The sequence below is a fragment of the Ursus maritimus genome, unplaced genomic scaffold, assembly GCF_017311325.1.
Source record: "Ursus maritimus isolate PB19 unplaced genomic scaffold, ASM1731132v1 scaffold_12, whole genome shotgun sequence".
NCBI classification, from domain to species: Eukaryota; Metazoa; Chordata; class Mammalia; order Carnivora; family Ursidae; genus Ursus; species Ursus maritimus.
Window position 1 is genome coordinate 62,056,548 of NW_024423564.1, and position 19,156 is coordinate 62,075,703.

At 40.0% G+C, this 19,156-nt stretch overlaps 1 protein-coding gene across 3 annotated transcripts in view; it reads left to right on the plus strand.

The window, feature by feature from the left end:
- The first annotated feature begins 1,791 nt into the window (after positions 1 to 1,791).
- TUT4 (terminal uridylyl transferase 4) overlaps positions 1,792 to 19,156 on the plus strand; it is a 123,057-nt gene continuing 105,692 nt past the window's right edge. For 2 of the 3 annotated variants that reach the window (XM_040627305.1, XM_040627304.1), the window contains exons 1-2: positions 1,792 to 1,977; positions 16,600 to 16,681. The gene's annotated coding sequence lies outside the window, so the exon portion shown is untranslated. The remainder of the gene's footprint in view (positions 1,978 to 16,599; positions 16,682 to 19,156) is intronic. The other variant, XM_040627303.1, reaches the window with a different exon arrangement.

Genomic DNA, 19,156 nt, shown 5'->3' on the forward strand with positions numbered 1-19,156 from the left:
CCCCTGCTTGTGTCCCCTCTCTCGCTGGCTGTCTCTATCTCTGTCGAATAAATAAATAAAATCTTTATTAAAAAAAAAAAACTTACAGATGAGGAAACTCAGAAGGTTCATTTGTCCAGTCATCCAGCTAAGTTCTGAAGCCGAGCAGGGCTCTTTTGACTTGAAATCCACTACTGTCTGCACTATACCTGGGCCCTGTGGCATCCAACAAGTAGGGGTAAAATACACTTATTCTGAAAGCTCTAGTTCTCTCTTTGTAAATGGGAACAATAGTACTGACCACATGGGATTGTTATGAAGGTTAAATGGGGCGAAATATGTGAAGTTCCCAGCTCAAGGCCTAGCACTTAGTGGGCAATGCTTGGTCACTTCTTACAAGTTTCAAATTCAAATGGACATAAACAGATAAATAAGTATTCAGTTCTGAGGTGTAGTGGGAAGTAGATGGGACTACACAGAGAGGAATATCCTTCTCTTTGTAACCTCTCATAGGTTCCATCCTTTGAGACTTTTACAAGAAATTTCCTAAGACAGTATTTTATAAGTACTTAAGATTTAGCATCCTCCTTCACCATAACGTCCACCCTTGTTCTACCCTTTTCCTGCCTAGTGTGTCAAGTGCAAGGATTGTAGCTGTGTGATTTGTCCAGCTTTGAAGTCAAGAGGTTGGTTAATAATGTCCAAGGCTGGGGTCTTAAAAAAAACAAAAACCGAACCATAGGTCCTGACTTTAACTATGCAGAGGAACCTATTAAAAGCAAAGGAAAAAGGCGCCCATGGATGGTAGTTTATTGCAAACCCGAGTGAAACTAAAGAAACTATTTTGAAATCTTCCCGGGATGGGGGGATGTTCTTAAGATTTTTCTACTGAGCTCCTTAACTCCTAACTAGGCAATGTTTTAAAAAGAAAAGAATTCCAGCTTTGGTGGGCTGGTGGCAAAGGTGAATAGGCGGGTGTCAATCCCGGCTTCCTCCGTCCAGCTACCCCCGCCCCGCTTAATGTTCAGAAGCCTGCGCTAGGCGCCGAGGGTCCACGGAGGCTCGGGCTAGGCCCGGTCCGTGTGCCAGGCCACAAGGTGCACGTCCAACGCCGGGGTTTCGTCGGTGGGGACAGCTTTTGGATCAAGGCACAGAGGCGGCTTTCTGGTCCTTCTTTTCACTTGGGGGCCTCTGTAGGACGGGAGGCCCAGGAGCTAGAGCTGAGCGGCGCGGCCGTGCCCGTAACCCCGGCCTGCTCGGGCACGCCGGCGTCCTCGTTCTCCCCAGTGGGGCCCCGGCGCGTAGCCGGACCTTGCGACCCCCGCTCGGTGGCCCCGCCCCTCCTCGCGAGCCCGCGGTGACTTCGACCCTCCCCCAACGCTAAGGGCCCGCCCCCTCCTCGCGGGCTAACGAGTGTCATCGCGCGCGCGCGCGCCCCTTTCCTCGGCCTGAGTGTGAGTGCGCTGCCCTCCCACCTCGGCCCCTCCCTATTGTTTCTCGCCGCCTCTACAAGCCTCCAAACGCAGCCCCTCCCCGCGTTGTTTACCGCTCCCCCCCTTCCCCCGCCCCGGTTTAAACGGCGCCCAGGGACCCCCAGAACGAAGGGAGGGGGGACCCCTGAACTCTCTCCTCTGCGTCTCCTCTCCCGGGTCTCCTCCGCGTCTCTCCCCTGCCCAACTCTCGGGGGTCAGGACTCCATTCAAGACTCCGTCCCTCCCTCCCCTCCCCCCTTCCCTGACTCCCCCTCGGCCCCCTCCCCTCAGCGGGTCCTCCTTTTTCTCTCCCCCTCCCTCCTCCTCCCCCACCCCATCCCTTCCCCCCCACAATGCAGTTCGCGGCGCGGCGGACATGGCGGTGGAGTCCTGAGCTCGTCGTGTCCCGGCCTCCAGCGGCGGCGGCAGTGACGGCGGCGGCGGCGGCAGCGGGAGGCGGCGGGGGGAGCGGGAGCCACTGAGATGAGGAGGCGCCGCGCGCGCCTGTAGCTCGCGGGCCTCGCAGGTACGGAGGTTCCGGCCGCGACGCAGCGCCCGGCGCCGAGGGGGTGTGCTCCGGGAAGGCCAAGCGGCCCCCTCTTCGCCCTCCTCAGGTGCCGAGCCTCGCAGGTGTCGGGGGCCCGGCCCGAGCGTGTCTCAGCCGCCCCCTTGGGGCCTGACACTTCTTTCTTTGCCGGAATGGGCTTTGGGTGTCCCAAGGGAAGACTGAGATAAGGGAGGTAGGGGCGGCGGCCTGGCGGCCTGAGGAGGGCATTGGGGCGCTTTGGGGGCCGAACTTCACAGAGAGGCTGAGGTTCTCGGCTCCGGGCCGAAACCTGTAGACCCGGGAGGCGGATTTTTGAGTTAACGGCATTGGTGTGAGCATTCTCTTGGGTCCAGTACGATTCCCTGTCATGTATGCCTTTTCTTTCATCCCCCCTTAGATACAGATGTACATATAGAACATGCAAATATACACACATGTAATACATAATAAATATTTTCTCCGGGCTCACCCTTGTCGGGAAGAGAGAAAGCAGAGGTATCTGTGTGGATTTCGTTTCTTGCTCGCCCGCCTTCTCTCTCCCCCGCCCCCCAGTCGAATGGTGGTAATGAACGCTTTTGACGTGGGAAACTGTGAGATTCGTATTTGTAAACAGACAGCACTAGCCGTGTGTGTTGCACGCCTCCGCGTGAGGTTTCAGGTCCTTTTGGTATACGGATTGCAAAGAATGAGATACTTAGACCTGAAAGAAGCACATCGTCGGGATTTCTAGTCATACCTGAATGGGATGAATTACTGTTACTTTAACAGCGTTGATTGAACATTTTCTTTTCATAAGTTTATCAGATCTCTAATCAGAGGAATTTTGAACCTTGTTTGAGATCTTGTTTCCGTATACCATGTTTCTTCATTTTGATATATTTTCGATACAAAAGTAGTTTCTTACACGTGTGATATTCTACTTCGTTTTGTGATCTTTTTAGTGTCTAGAAACGCAATTCAAATTGTGTATTGTTGGCGTGTATTTAGTAATTAGCTGTAGTGGATCAGATTACCTTTTGTTTCCAAAGGGCCCCCCTCCCCCGCCACGTCTTGTAGTAGCGAAATGTGTAACACTTGGTGAAACAGAACATATCCTGTTTCTAAAGTAATGAGAACTATTAGCTAATAAAACTGGATAATCCCAACTGGATGCGACAATTTAGAGAGAGTGCCATACCAGGGCGGTGAATTGTGGAATAGTTAAAAAAAAAAAAGTTGACTTTTTTTGTTGTTGGTATCAGTCATTCAGCATGTTCTGTATATGAGTAGATCGTATGCTGAAATTTTCTTTAGGCTCAGCACCCTTGTAAGGTCTCCTTAAAAATTGCTGCACACTGCATCCTAGTACTTATTAGTCACAGCTTGTAAAATTATGAAAAAATTGCTTCATTGAGAATGCTATGCTTGGATAATTAATGAATTTACTAGTGTCTAGTGTGCTGTGATGCTTGTATAAACAAATTTTAAAGAGTGCTTCTTAAAAACCATATACTTCGGGGAAGATAAGCATTTTATGCTTTAAAATTTTATGCATTTTATGCTTTAAGATGCGATGGTTAATGTAAACAAAAAGTTGCTTTGAAAAAGAGCTCTTTTAGGTAAATCTTCCAGCTATTTGCAATTTTTAATTTGACTAGTGTGGAAAATGAAAAAATAAAGCTTCCTTGAAATAATACAGAGGCGGAAGTGAAAGTTATTGACATTTAATGTTTTAAATGTAGCAAATGTCTAAATACAAAGAGGAAATCAAGGTCTTTTCATTGTCTTAGGTCAAGTCGTTAGCAATGCAGATAAATTTACAAGCTGTTATGCACATAAGTTTAGTTCAGTTTTCTAATTCCTAAGTCACACAGATTTACATTTATTTTTAGTTCATTTAACTGGAACTGTAGTGTCTGAATTATAATTTTAAACCTTTTAAAATAAAAATTTATAATTGCAATTATAAATATTTCTGATTAATAAAAAGCTGTTTTTCAGGAGAATATTAGTTCTCAGAGTAGATTCAGTTTAGTAAGTAGAGAACTTTTTTTGACCCCAGTTAACCTTGACATGCATAATAAGCATCAATTATGTTGTGTTCCCCCCCCTTTTTTTAATGGTGTGTTCTTCATAGAATGTCAGATCAGGATCTGTGGGTAGAGAAAGGTTTTCGAATTTATTTTCTACAGAAAGCTTCCGTTTTCAGACAATAAATAAGACCTACCTATAAATGCTGATGCCAGTATATTTTGTTTATCCTTAAAAAAAATCAGACCATTTTGATAAAACAGAATTCAGTGAGATGTGTTATTTTCTGAAGTAAACTACAAATGCTGGGATCCATAAATTAATGTTAGAAAATTCAGTGAAAGTCATTAGGCAGATAGGAATATGTCCTAAAAAAGAACAGTTCTAGAAAGACCTAAAACAAGGAAAAAACACCGTAGTTTAAAGCACGGTAGGTGATATGTAGATTTTTTCTTCTTAATCTTAGAGGAATTAAGATCCTTTAAACTGAACTAAGTGAATTAGGATTGTTTACACTAAACTAAGTTTAATTCTAGGATTCTAGATAATTGTGTAATTTGGAGAAATGTTTAAAAACCAGCATAACGTCCCCAAGCATTTCTTAGAAATCCAAAAATAAAAGGTATATAAATGCAAAGATGAACAATTTAGATTTTTCCCCCTTAAGTGAGAGATTTGACTTGTATGATATGTTCCGGTTTCCACATTGTTCTCTTATCAAATTAATTCGTTGGGTGTCCATAATTATCCTGAGTTAAGGGGGAGAGAAAAGGGAAGTGACATTTGAGTAACTGTTTTGTTCCAGGCATTGTGCTAAACATGTTTATGTATTTTTTTCAGTGTAACCTCATGAAACCCTTTTTGTAGTTGAGTTCAGTCTCTGCTGAAGATCATAGAGTTAGATTCAGAGCAGTTCAGTGTGCTCTTCCTATTATATATGCCCTGTTGCTTTTCAGATGTATCAAGTAGTCTCTCAATTTTGTAGGATTAACTGCCTGAGGTTACTCATTCATTTATCACTTAATCATTCATCAAACATTTGGCGTTTGTACATTATTGTAGACACTGGGGGGTTTTGGAGACACAAAATTACTGAAGACAGCTTCTCCCTTCAGGGAACTCAGTCTACATATAATACAGATAAATTACAACACACTAGATGATGGGAATTCAGAGGGAAGAACTGGCTCTTGAGGGATGAGTAGGAGTTTGCCAGGTAGAAAAGGGGATAGTCTGGAGTCCAGAGCTAAGGAATAACCTATGCAAAGATGATAAGTTGTTAAGGGTCTCAGGGTTGGAGGAGTGAGAAATTCAGTGTGGCAAGAATTGAGGATTTATGGATAGAGTAGTTAGAGAAATGGTTGGAAATAGTAGTCAGATAGTGAAGGTTATTGTGTATGTTAAATTAAGGTCTTTGGATTTTTATTTTGTCAAACAAGATCACCAAGTGGGATAATGTTTGAGTTGTGATTAGAAGTGTGTTTTCTGACTCCTTAGTTTAGTATTTATTTCTCTTCAGCTTCCTTACCAACAAAGTTTACCCGTTTTTGGTGGATGGTCAAGCCCCCTTTTTCATGCCATTCTTTTCTCCTCTTTCTAGTAGTTGCTGTATTTCAGATTGGTTTTTTGAGGATCCTGAGTGTTAAATTAAGTCTTAGAAGATTCTTTTGAGATAAAAATACCTCTGGGGGAAGTCACTTGTTATAGTTACTTAAGAAGTTTTTTCATTCCTTGACTTGGGTTGGTTGACTAATTTCTAGTTTAGCACTAGAGAGCAATAGGATGGGGGATTGGGGAGGGTGGGCTTCCTGCAAGCTCTGTGTTCATCAGCAAAGATGAGCAAAGTGCTCATCTTTACACAAAACAGCCTGTATTTTCAAGAAGAAATCAGTATGTTTATAAGTCACATAATAGTCTGGTAGTTTAATATGCTTATTTACTAAGATTTTATTTTTAAGTAATCTCTATACCCAATGAGGGGCTCAAATGCAGAACCCCCAGATCAAGAATTGCTTGCTCTGGGGCTACTGGGTGGCTCAGGTCATGATCCCGGAGTCCTGGGTTGGAGCCCCACTTCGGGCTCCCTGCTTGGTGGGAAGCCTGCTTCTCCCTCTCCCCTGCCTGCTCCCCCTGCTTATGCTCTCTCTCTGTGTCAAAAAAAAAAAAAAAAAAAAAAAAAAAAAAAGCGTGCTCCACGGACTGAGCTAGCCAGGTGCCCCAATAGTCTGGTAGTTTTAAGTGGGCATTTGAGTTACAATGATAATAGATAACTTACTGCAATTTTACGATGTGTAATTTCTTTCTAAAGATCTTAAGTATTAACTCAGTCTTCCTAACAAGCCTTTTGTATTATCCTCATTTACAGGTGAGGAAGAGAGGTACAGAAGGGTTAAGTATCTTGGACAAGATTTCACAGCTGGTTCACTGCAGAGTTAGCATTTGAACTCGGGGTATCTGAGTCTGAAGTCAGAGCTCTTAACCACTGTGTTGTGTTGTACCTTAAGCTTGGGTTGTCAAAATTTAGTATGCAAAGGGTGTTAAGTTCAGCATAGCTACATAGGTTGTCAAAAAATACATTGTAAGAAAAAATATATTTTAAGAAAAATGTGAATTATACATATAATAGTGAAATCTGCTTGCATTTAGTCAGTCTTACCTGTATAGTAGTTTAAATAAGTGTCATTAAAATTGCGCACTCAGGGCACCCAGCTGGCTTAGTTGGAAGAGCTTGCTATTCTTGATCTTAGGGAGCCCCGTGTTGGGAGTAGAGGTTACTTAAATAAATAAACTTTAAGAAATTAAAGTAAAACTGATCAGTTATTAAGTATTTGAGCTTCAGTCTTCTGCTGAGTGTTAGTTTAGGCTAGTGGTATTCAAACTCTGGGGACCTTTTTGAGGGGATCTCTGAGTCACAACTCTTTTCATAGTAATATTAAGATAATATTTGCCTTTTTCCCTCTCCTGTCATCTAGAAAGTAGAGTGGTATCTACACTATATGTGAAAACTTTGCTTTGATGGCTAATGGAGTATGTAATAGTGTATTCTTTGTTAAAATTTTTTTTTGATATATAGTTTATAGTATCATAAAACTCATCCTTTTAAAGTATAGTGTTAAGTATATATTATAAGGTTCTGTAACCATCACTCCTATCTAATTCCAGAACATTTTCATCTTTACAATAAGAAACCCTGTGCTCATTAGCAATCACTCCTCATTCCCCTCTCCTCCAAGCCTTTGGCAACTATTAAGCTATTTTCTGTCTATGGATTTGCCTGTTCTGGAATCATATGTGTAGCTTTTTGTGCCTGACTTCTTTCACTGAGCATAGCGTTTTCAAGGTTTCTCTGTATTATATTATGTGTTAGTACTTCATTTCTTTTTATAGTATTGCATTCTATGGAATGTATTCTATGGAGATACCATGTTTTGTTATCCATTCATAATTTTTTTTTAAAGATTTTTTATTCATTTGAGAGAGAGAGCACAAGCAGGGGAAGAAGCAGAGGGAGAGGGGGAAGCAAGCTCCACACTGAGTAAGGAGCCAGACGCAGGGCTTGATCCTAGGACCCCAGGATCATGACCAGAGCTGAAGGCAGACGCTTAACCATCTGAGCCACCCAGGCGCCTCTGTCCATCATTTAATAGTCATTTGGGTTGTTTCCACTTTTTAGCTATTTTGAATATTATTGCTATGAACATTCATGTAGGAGTTTTTGTGTGAGAGGTGCCTGGGTAGCTCAGTTGGTTGAGTGTTTGACTCTTGATTTTGGCTTAGGTCATGATCTCAGGATCATGAAATTGAGCCCCACATTGGCTCTGCGAGTGTGGAACCTGCTTGGAATTTTTTTCTCTCCCTCTCTCTCTGCGTCTCCCCCCTCACATGCTCTCTGTCTTCCTCAAAAAAAAAAAAAAAAAGTTTTTGTGTGGACGTATGTTTTCATTTCTCTTGAATATACACACCCGGGAGTGGAATTTCTGGGTGTTTTGATGAATTTATGTTTAACTTTAAAGATTATTTATTTATTTATTTGAGACAGAGGGAGAGAGGGAGTGTGTACTTCTGTGAGCAAGTAGGGGGAGGCAGAGGGAAAGGAGAGAATCTCAGGCAGACTCCATGCTGAGCTTGGAGCCTGAGGCCCTGAGATTGTGACTTGGGCTGAAACCAAGAGTCAACCAACAGTCGGACACTTAACCCACTGAGCCACCCAGGCACCCCCATTTATGTTTAACTTTATGAGGACCTGCCAGACTCTTTTCCCAAGAGGGTGCACCATTTTGTATCCCACTAACAATGTATGAGAATTGTATTTTCTCCACATCCTCACCAACACTTGTTATTGTTCATCTTCTTAATTATAGCCATCCTGGTGGGTGAAATGGTATTTCGTTGTGGTTTTGATTTGCATTTCCCTAATAACTAATGATGTTGAGCATCTTTTCATGTGCCTATTGGCCATTTGTATATCTTATTTGGGGAAATGTCTATTCACATCCCTTGCCCATTTATTTATAAAGATTTTTTTTAAAAGATTTGTCAGAGACAGCGTGAGTGCACAAGCAGGGGAGCAGCAGGCAGAGGGAGAAGTAGGCTTCCTGCTGAGCAAGGAGGCAGACGCTTAACTGACTGAGCCACCCAGGTGTCCCTATTTTGAAAGATTTTGTTTATTATTTGAGAGAGACAGGCAAAGAGAGCAAGAGAGGGGGTGGGGGAGGGGCAGAGGAAGAGGGAGAAGTGGACTCCCTGCTGAGCAGGGAGCCTGGTATGGAGCTCCATCCCAGGATGAGAGCTAAAGGCAGACACTTAACTGATTGAGCCACCCAGGCGCCCCTCCTTTGCCCATTTAAAAAATTAGGTCATTTGTTTTTTTATTGTTGAATTGTAAGAGTTCTTTATATATTCTGGATACTGGACTCTTATCAGATATATGATTTGCAAAATTGTTCTCCCATTTTCTTTAAAAAAAATTTTTAAAATATTTTTTATTCATCCATTTGAGAGAGAGAGCACAAGCAGGGGGAGTGTCAGGCAGAGGGAGAAGCAGGCTCTTCGCTGAGCAGGAGCCTGATATGGGGCTCAATCCCAGGACCCTGGGATCATGACCTGAGCTGAAGGCAGATGCTTAACCAATTGAGCCACTCAGGCACCCTCTTTTTAAAAATTTTAAAAATTGTGGTAAAATATACCTAACATAAAATTTCCAATTTTTAACTATTTTTATGCATGCATTCAGTGACATTAGGGACATTCACATTGTTGTGCAAACATCACTGCTGTCCATCCCTTAAACTTTCATTTTTCTTTTCTTTCTTTCTTTTTTTTTTTTTTTTAAGATTTTATTTATTTATTTGACAGAGAGAGAGAGACAGCCAGCGAGAGAGGGAACACAAGCAGGGGGAGTGGGAGAGGAAGAAGCAGGCTCATAGCGGAGGAGCCTGATGTGGGGCTCGATCCCAGAACGCCGGGATCACACCCTGAGCCGAAGGCAGACGCTTAACGACTGCGCCACCCAGGTGCCCCAAACTTTTTCATTTTTCATAAACCAAAACTGAACCCTTTAAGCAGTAGCTCCTTAGCAACTACCATTCTACTTTCTGTCACAATGAATTTGACAATTCTGTGCAATTAGAGTCATACAGTATTTGTCCTTTTGTGACTGAAATTTCATTTAGCATAATGTCTTCAAGGTTCTGCCATGTTGTAGCTTGTATTAAAATTTTCTTTCTTTTTAAGGCTGAATAATATTACTCTGTTGCATGTATTTACAACATTTTGTTTATTCATCTGTTGATCAAACTTTGGTTGCTTCCATCTTTTGGCTATTGTGAGTAATGCTGCTGTGCACATGGGCATACAAATATCTGTTTCAGTCCCTGCTTTCAGCTCTTTGGGTGTATACCCAGAATTGGAATTGCTGGATCATACAGTAAATTTACATTTAATTTTTGGAGGATTTGCCATATTGTTTTTTTTTTTTTTCATTTCCTTCCTTCCTTCCTTTCTCTTCCTTCCTTTCTCTTCCTTCCTTTCCCTTCCTTCCTTCCTTTCCCTTCCTTCCTTCCTTCCTTCCTTCCTTCCTTCCTTCCTTCCTTCCTTTTTTAGATTTTGTTTATTTGTTAGAGTACAAGCAGGGCGAGAGGCAGGCAGAGGAGAGAAGCAGGTTCCCTGTTGAGCACGGAGCTGGATGTGGGACTGGATCCAAGGACCCTGGGATCATGACCTTAGTGGAAGGCAGCCACTTAACCGACTGAGCCACCCAGGTGTCCTGGTTTTTTTCATTTTCTTGAGTAAAGTATGTTTTTGAAGCATGTTAAGTTTTCAGTTTTGATAAAGTTTGATTTCCATATTTTTTCTTTGGTTGCTTGTGCTTTAGGAGTCATACCTAAGAAATTATTGCCTAATCCAAGATTATAAAAATTTATACTCTGTTTTCTTTTAACAGTTTTATAGTTCTAGCTTTTACATTTAGGTCTTTGATCTATTTTGAGTTAATTTTTGTATGTGATGCGAGGCAGAGGTCCAACTTTATTCTTTTACATGTGGCTGTCTAGTTGTTCCACCATTAATTGACAAGATTATTCTTTCCCTTGTTGAATGGTCTTGGCATCCTTGTTGAAAATCAGTTGATCGTATATGTCTGTTTATTTGTGGATTCTCAGTTGTTTCTGGATTCTCCATTGATCTGTATGTGTATTCTAGCGCCAGTACCATCCAGTCTTGATTACTGTAGCTTTGTATAAAGTTTTGAAATCTGGAAGTGTGAGCCCTCCAACTTTGTTCTTTTTCTTTTTTTTTAAAGATTTTATTTATTTATTCAACAGAGATAGAGACAGCCAGCGAGAGAGGGAACACAAGCAGGGGGAGTGGGAGAGGAAGAAGCAGGCTCATAGCGGAGGAGCCTGATGTGGGGCTCGATCCCATAACGCCGGGATCACGCCCTGAGCCGAAGGCAGATGCTTAACCGCTATGCCCCACCAACTTTGTTCTTTTTCAAGATTGTTTTGGCTATGTAGAATCCCTTGCAATTTGATACGAATTTTAGGATCAGCTTGTCAATTTCTGGCAAAAAAAAAAAAAAAAAAGTAGTTGGAGTTTTGAAAGTAGTTCTGTTGAATCTGGTGATTAAAACTGGGGAGTAGTGTCATCTTAATAATAAGTCTTCCAGTCTATGAGTATGAGATGTTTGTGCATTTACTTTCATTTCCATTAAATAGGCCTTTACCTATTTATTTCAACAGTGTTTTGTAGTTTTTAGTGTACAAGCTTTGTACTTTTGTTGAATTTATTCCTAAATACCTTATTCTTTTTAATGCTATTTTAAATGGAATTGTTTTCTTAATTTCATTTTTGGATTGTTCATTGCTAGTGTATAGAAATGCAACTGATTTTTGTATATTGATTTTGGAGAGCAACCTTGCTGGGGTCATTTATTAGCTCTGATTTTTTTGTGTGGATTTCTTAGGATTTTCCATATGTAAGATCATGTCATCTGAAAACAGACATAGTTTTACTTCTTCCTTTCTGATCTGGATAGTTTTTATTTCTTTTTCTACCTGGGTAGTACAGTGTTGAATAGAAGTGGAGACAGTGGACATCCTTGTCTTTTTTCTGCTCTTAGAGGAGAGAACATCTAGTCTTCCACTATTAAGTATGATGTCACTTGTGGGTTTTTCTTAGATGGCCTCTGTCAGGTTGAGGCAGTTTCTTTCTATTCCTAGTTCACTGAGTGTTTTTATCATAAAAGTTTGTTAGGTTTTATCAAATGCATTTTTGCATCTTTTGAGGTGACTGGTTTTTGTCCTTTATTAATATGGTATATTACATCGATTAATTTTCATATGTTGAACCAACCTTGCGTTCCCGGGACACATACCACTTGGTGTCCTGGTGTATAATCCTTTGGTTTGCTAGTATTTTGTTTAAAATTTTTGCATCTATATTCATATGAGACGTTGGTCTATAATTTTCTTGTAATGTCTTTGTCTGGTTTTGGTATTAGGGTTATAGAATGACTTAATAGTGTATTCTTGTATAGAAAAATTTCTCAGTTTTAATATCTAATGACATGAGTATCAGTAGCTATAACCCACACAAAAAAGTTCTTTGGATCTTCAGTAATTTTTAAGAATATAAACACATCCTGAGATCAAGAAGTTTGAGACTGCTGGTTTAGGTGAACAGACCTACCCTAGTGCCTAAGCATTGAACCTAAAATTGGAACTCTTGTTTCTTATAGTCCTAAACCAGTCCTGTTTGTGTCACTTTAGGCAAGTCACAAACTTAGGGTGCCTCATTAGTGTATGAAATGGAAATACTGGAGCACCTGGGTGGCTCATTTGGTTAAGCGTCTGCCTTTGTAATCTTCCTGTCTTGGGATCAAGCCTCCTCAGCAGGGAACCTGCGTCTCCCTCCCGCTCTGCCTTCCCCTCTGCTTGTTCTCTCAAATAATAAATAAATAAAATCTTTAAGTCTTATAAGACTGTATTAACTTCATAAATGTGTAAAGAGAAACGAATGAGCATACTAGACGTATTAGCTGATGTTGTATTTTCAAAAAATTTTTTTAAAACTGAAAAATTTGTAAGAGCTCTGGATATTTTTGCAAGAACTTATGTTATTATGTGACAGTGTCTTGACTTCTGCCACATAGATTAAAAAAAACGTTAGTTTGTCTTTGGAGCTTGTATTTAAGTTTTCTCTGATAGTACCAGTTTTAAGCCAGTGATTTTCAATACATGAGAGTTATACTTCCCTTAGGAAGGCATTTTATAATTACTAGGAACCACTCACAGTTATCATCCCTCTTCCTCATTTTTTGTTCCTCTTTGTTTCTGTTGGGAATATATATTCTGTTTCTCAGGTGTATTAGAACAGAAAAAAGATTGAGAACTATTACTCTATCCGAATCCTATATGGGATGTAGCTTATTTTCCTTGCATCTCAAAGCCAGGAAACCAGACCCATATTTTTCTACTTATTATCTATTTATTCTTCTGTCTTTGTCTGTAGTCCTCTTCTTTTAAGACTGGTAGTCTGCTACCTATGTTTCTTATCTAATTTGGCATTTTTGTCTAGGAACCTCTGGGTCATTCTCTTGTATTTACTGATACCCGATGTCATTCTTGACATTGTATTGGCACTTGGACATTGAAGGTCATCTAACACCGTAACTTTATTCATCCTTAATTTCTGTATTCCAGTGGTACTCGCTTCTACATTCCTTGACACACCTACTCATATGGTTAAAAAATGGTTCTGCTTCTGACCAAAATCTCAAAAATATTTATATGTATATCTTTCTCATGTCTTTAGTTTTCTGATCGGTCCTTAATCTCTATGTAACATCTTTTTGGCTTTATCCCTTTCCCCCACTCATACCATTACTGTTTTTTTCCCTTACTCTTTTGAAATAGTCATTCTGTCAGTCCCCTACCCAGTATGAATTTAAATATTTGCTAATTGTATAAATTAGTAGACTCGTATTTTATATATTTAGTTAGGTCCTTAACACAGTGTGGCAGAATTTTAGTTAGATTTCTTTCTGTTCCTCACATTCGCTATTGTTTTACTCCCGTCTTAAGCCCTCTACTGCCCTCTGCTTTTATCACTGAGTCCTGCCTTCCCTTTCTTAGAATAGTGTTAAAAAATTTTGTCTGCACAGTTCTTTGAGGTAATGATAGGTGGTCCTGGCAAAAGGGACTTCTTTAGTCAAATAAATCTGGGAAATGTTGTAAATTATCTCTCTCTTGGAGATTTGTGGTGCTTATTAGCATATTGAGGAGTCTGAAAGGTTCTTCTGGAGAGAAACTCATTTAACTTTAACACAACCTCTCCCCCTTCCCAACTCTACTAAAATTGCTTGTGGTAAGGCCCTAAATAAGCTAATGCTTTTTACTACTATTGATAATTACTATTACTTACCTTATTGACTTATCTCATTTTCCTCTCCACTCTTTTCCTATTCTGAAGTTAATCTAAACAGAAATTGTGCCACTCTTCTGCTTATCAGTCTATGCCTTCTTTTTGCTTAAAGTGTAAACTTGAGTTGGTATGTAAATGTGTGCACCAGTTTACATTCTCAGTTCATCTCCTGTATTCACAATTATGCATGCTATTTTATGGTCCTAAAAAGCTTGCCAAAATTTTATAAATATATTTTGTTTAGTATTACAAATCTTATTATTAGGTCTTATCCATTCTCTCTCTCTCCTAAGCGGAAGTTCTTTCTTAGCCCTCTGTTAATTTCCATGAGAAAGGCTTTTCTAAGGCTCTTTCCGCAGGGTTTCCATAACATGTGTCACATAATATATTGTCATTATTTGTTTATATGACTGTCTCCTCTTTTACACATGAGTCCATTATTGATCATTACATCTTCAGCTTTTAACCCAGAACCTTATATGTGAATGTTGTCAAATAATCTTTGTTAAAATGAATTTCAGATTTATATTTATTTACCTGAACAAATGCAGACCCAGCTATATAATTTGCAGGGTGAAGTGCAAAATGAAAATGCAAGGACTTTCCTCAAAAAGTAGGGAAAAAAGTGCCATTAAAGTTACTAAAATATAAAGCTTTTTCCTTTTTTCCATGATCTTCTTCTCAGCTTGTTATAGTGATCTACATTTACTTTTATTATTTTTATTTATTTTCAATTTATTTTTAAATGTCATTCTAAATATAGAACAATTAAATTTTTTTTAAACAGATTTGAGAACTGTGCATGCAAGAAAAAGAGAAAAAGAGTGTGTGCATGTGTGTGTGTACACGTGGGGAAAGGTAGAGGGAGCCCTATGCAGGGCTTCATCCGAGGATCCTGTGATCATGACCTGAGCCCTGAGACCAAGTCAGACACTTAACTGACCGAGCCACCCAGGCATCCCTAGAACAATTAAAATTTTTAAATTAAGTATAAATTTTACTGTTCATCTTTATATTGTTCAGTGTCGTCTCTAAGTGCATGTATAAGAACATTTAACTCTTATGCGGAATTGCTAGTATTTCATAGCTTGTGCCTGTATATTGTATACTTGTATATTTTATTTTATTTTTTACCAGGGAAAACACTGCACAGGTCTTAGCTATTTTTATTTCACTTATTTATTTATTTTTTAAGATTTTATTTATTTATTTGAGGGAGAGCACATACAAGTAGGGGGAGCAGCAGGCAGAGGGAGAGGGAGAAGCAGGCTCCTGGCTCAGCAGGAAACCTGATGTGGGCCTCGATCCCAGGACCCAAGGATCATGACCTAAGCCCAAGGCAGACACTTAACCAACTGAGCTACCCAGACACCCCTATTTCACTTTTTTTTAAAGATTGTATTCATCTCTTTGAGAGAGAGATATGAGAGCATGAGCGGGGAGGAGAGGGAGGAGCAGGTTCCCCGCTCACCAGGGAGCTGGACGCGGGGCTTGATCCCAGGACCCCCCGGATCATTACCTGAGCTGAAGGCAGGTGCTTAACCAACTGAGCTACCCAGGCACCCCCCCTCCCCCCATTTCACTTCTTATACTTGCACATTCCACCAACACACTCTACCTTCCTTTTTTTGTTCTTTTTCTTTTTTAAGTTTTATTTATTTAAGTAGTCCATACACAGTGTGGTGGGGCTTGAACTCAGCAGCTTTGAGATCAAGAGTCCCGTACTCTTCCAGCTGAGCCAGCCAGGCACCCCAGTATGTTCTACTTTTGACTTTGGCAGGACTGAAAGGGAAAGGAACTGTGGCTTGTTCTGTCTTGTCCCTTTCCTTCTGTGTTATCAATTTTAGCATAAGTGGTTGGTTAATACAGTGAAGCAACGAGAGTAAGAAAAGATACAATAGGGTTTGTTTTTGGGTGGGTTTTTTTTGTTTTTTGGGGTTTTTTTTTGGTAACGTTTTTGGTCACATTGCCTTTCTTTGTTTGAAGCAAGGTATGGTTCAGGTAGAAAATGTGGCTTCTTGGCTTACTTGGTTGTAGACAACATGCTTAGCTTATACTCACCTTGAGTCCTGCTGAACTCCTACATAGGGCGGCTCCACTGGGATTCTGTGCTAATGGTGCATCACCAAAGCTATATGAAAATGAGGTGGAAAGGAATGTGGAAAGGAATGCATTTTGCATGTATCTCCTCTGCTCCCATATATGTTCTATTGTCCCATCAAACTACAAAACACAGGGGCACCTGGGTGAGTCATTCGGTTAGGCGTCTACCTTCAGCTCGGGTTGTGATCTTGGGGTGCTGGGATGGAGCCCTGTGTGGGCTCCCTGCTCAGTGTGGAGTCTGTTTCTCCCTCTCCCTCTGCCCCTCCACCCAACTCGTGTGTGTGTATTCTTTTTCTCAAATAAATAAATAGAATCTTTAAAAAAGAAAAAAGGCTACAAAACACAGATTCATGTAAAATTAAAAATTTCAAGTTGATGACAGCAGTTTTAAGTACAGGGTCTTTTCTGAGCAGGGAGCCCTATGTGACTGCATAGATCACATGTTCCTGAAGTTAGCCCTAAACAAAGGGATTGGAGGGAAATAGTAACATGCATTGAGACAAAGAGGCTGCCATATTTCATGTTGTACCATTGTGATGAGAATTGTTAATACTTTTTTATTTTTAGGTATTCTGAGGGTTGTGTTCCTTATTGCCTGAAGTTAGGTGCAGTCGAGTGACCTGTTTCGGTAAACGAAATGTGAGCAAAGGTAATCACTGCTTTTTCTTCTCTCCCTGTTTTACTAAAAGTGAGAGGTTAGCAAAGCAGCTTGGAATGTTGAGCAAATGCATGAAGGATAGCTGCCTTCAGAGCCACCTGAATTCACAGAGGATTTTACATGAGTTGATAATCAACTTGTGTTGTGGTCAGCATTGAGTTATAGAGGCAGTGTAACCTGGCTCATTCTGAATGATTGTCAAATTTCAAAAGCCTTGTAGGACCAGGACAATTACATATCACAATTTTTGGATCTATGGGATATACTAGGTATCCCCAACAAACAAGTAAACCCATTCAAAAAGGTATATCATTATAAATACACAGGAGCTAATAATAATAGATTGGTAATAGAAGGATCAAGAGCTCTCTGGTGAAACTTGCATCACAGAGCTCTTCATCTATAGAGCTAGTTCTTGATTATTTAGAAAGATGAAAAGGAAATTGTGGCTTGGGTAATTTGGGGACCCACAGAATCTGTATCTACATCTCATTAGGAAAAGAACCCTCAAACAGTTGGCCATCTTGGGCCAACAAATTGCTTGTGAAAAGAAGCATAACGTAAATTTCTTTTGACAATTGCTGGTAAAAATTCTAATATATAATAAAATGGCCCAAAAGCGTACCAGATGAACAATGAAGGAAAAGGATTGACTAATCCAGAAAACCTACATAATTGGGGGCTTTCGGTGAATATCTATGTAATTAATTTGGAAATCCCATTTATTCAAACTGGCCTTTTTGTGAGAAGTGGGCACAGTTCCACTTGCCTTTGATCATAAAAATTCTGTCAGTTGATTTTACCCATATAAAATTTATTTTTTTTTAAAACTTTAGCTATTTAAGAGTGATTAACATTTAAAATTTGAGGTCCATGATACCTTATATATGCTCAGTGCACATTATTTTGATTAAACTTTTTTGAGTTTTAAGTTTTTTTATTGTAAAATATACATAACATAAAACTTAACATTTAAGTGTACAACTCAGGGCATCACTACATTCACAATGTTGTATCATCATTACTATTTTCAGAACTTTTTTATCATCCCAAACAGAAACTCTGTACCCATTGAACAGTATCTCCCATTCCCTTCTTCGCCCAGCCCTTGATAACTTCTGTTCTATTTTCTGTCCCTGTGAACTTATTTATTCTGAATATCTTATAATCAGAGTTTTACAGTATTTGTCCTTTTGTGACTGACATTTAATTGAACACAATCTGGGTGGCTCAGTCAGTTGGGCATCTGCCTTTGGGTTGGGTGGTGATCTCAAGGTCTTCGGATTGAGCCCTTCATTGGGTTCCCCGCCCAGTGGGGAATCTGCTTGTCCCTCTCCCTCTGCCCCTCCCCCTGCTTGTGCGCGCTCTCTCTCTCTCTCTCTCAAATAAATAAAATCTGAAAACAATGTTGTCAAGGTTCATCCATGCTGTAGCATGTTTCAGAATTACTTTCAATGGCTGAGTAAAATTCCATTGTGTGTGTGTGTGTATATATATATATACATATATATGTATATATGTATATGTGTGTGTATATATATATATATATATATATATATACACACACACACACACACACCACATTTTGTTTATCCATTCATCTATTAGTTATTTGGGTTGCTTCCACCTTTTGGCTATTGTGAATGATGTTGCAATGAAATGAGCATACAAATAAATATCTGCAGAAATCCCTGCTTTCAGTTCTTTGGGGTATCTACCAAGGAGTAGAATTACTGGATCGTATGGTAATTCTGTGTTTAAGTTTCTGAGGAACTGCCAAACTGTTTTCCGTATTGGCCGCATCATTTTATTCTCACCAGTGGTTGCATGAGGATTTCAAAGATTTTTATTTATTTGAGAGAAAGCGAGGGAGAGCGAGAGCAAGGAGGTTGGGGCCGGGGGAGAGGCAGAGGGAGAGAAAGAAACAGGCTTCCCTCTGAGCAGGGAGCCCGATGTGGGGCTTGATCCCAGGACCCTGGGATCATGACCTGAGCTGAAGACAGACATGTAACCAACGGAGCCACCCAGGTACCCTGCATGAGGATTTCAGACTCTGCATATCCTCATCAGCATTTATTATTTTCTGCTTTTTTAATAATCCTAGTGTGTATGAAGTGGGTTTTTTTTTTTTTATAGTTTTGATTTACATTTCCCCAGTGACTAATGATGTTGAGCGTCTTTTCATGCACTTATTGATCATTTTTTTATCTTTGGAGTAATGTCTATTCAGGTCTTTTGCCCATTCGTTAAGTGGGTTGTTTTGGTTTTTTTTTGTTGTTGGTGTTGACAAGTTGTAGGGGTCTATATATTCTGGATACTAGACCCTTAATCAAATATATGATTTGGAGAATTTTTTCTCCCATTTTGTTGGTTATTTTTTCACTTTTTTGGTAGTGTCCTTGCTGAACAGATGTTTTAATTTTTTTTACCGGGATGTAATTAACATATAACATTATATTAGTTTCG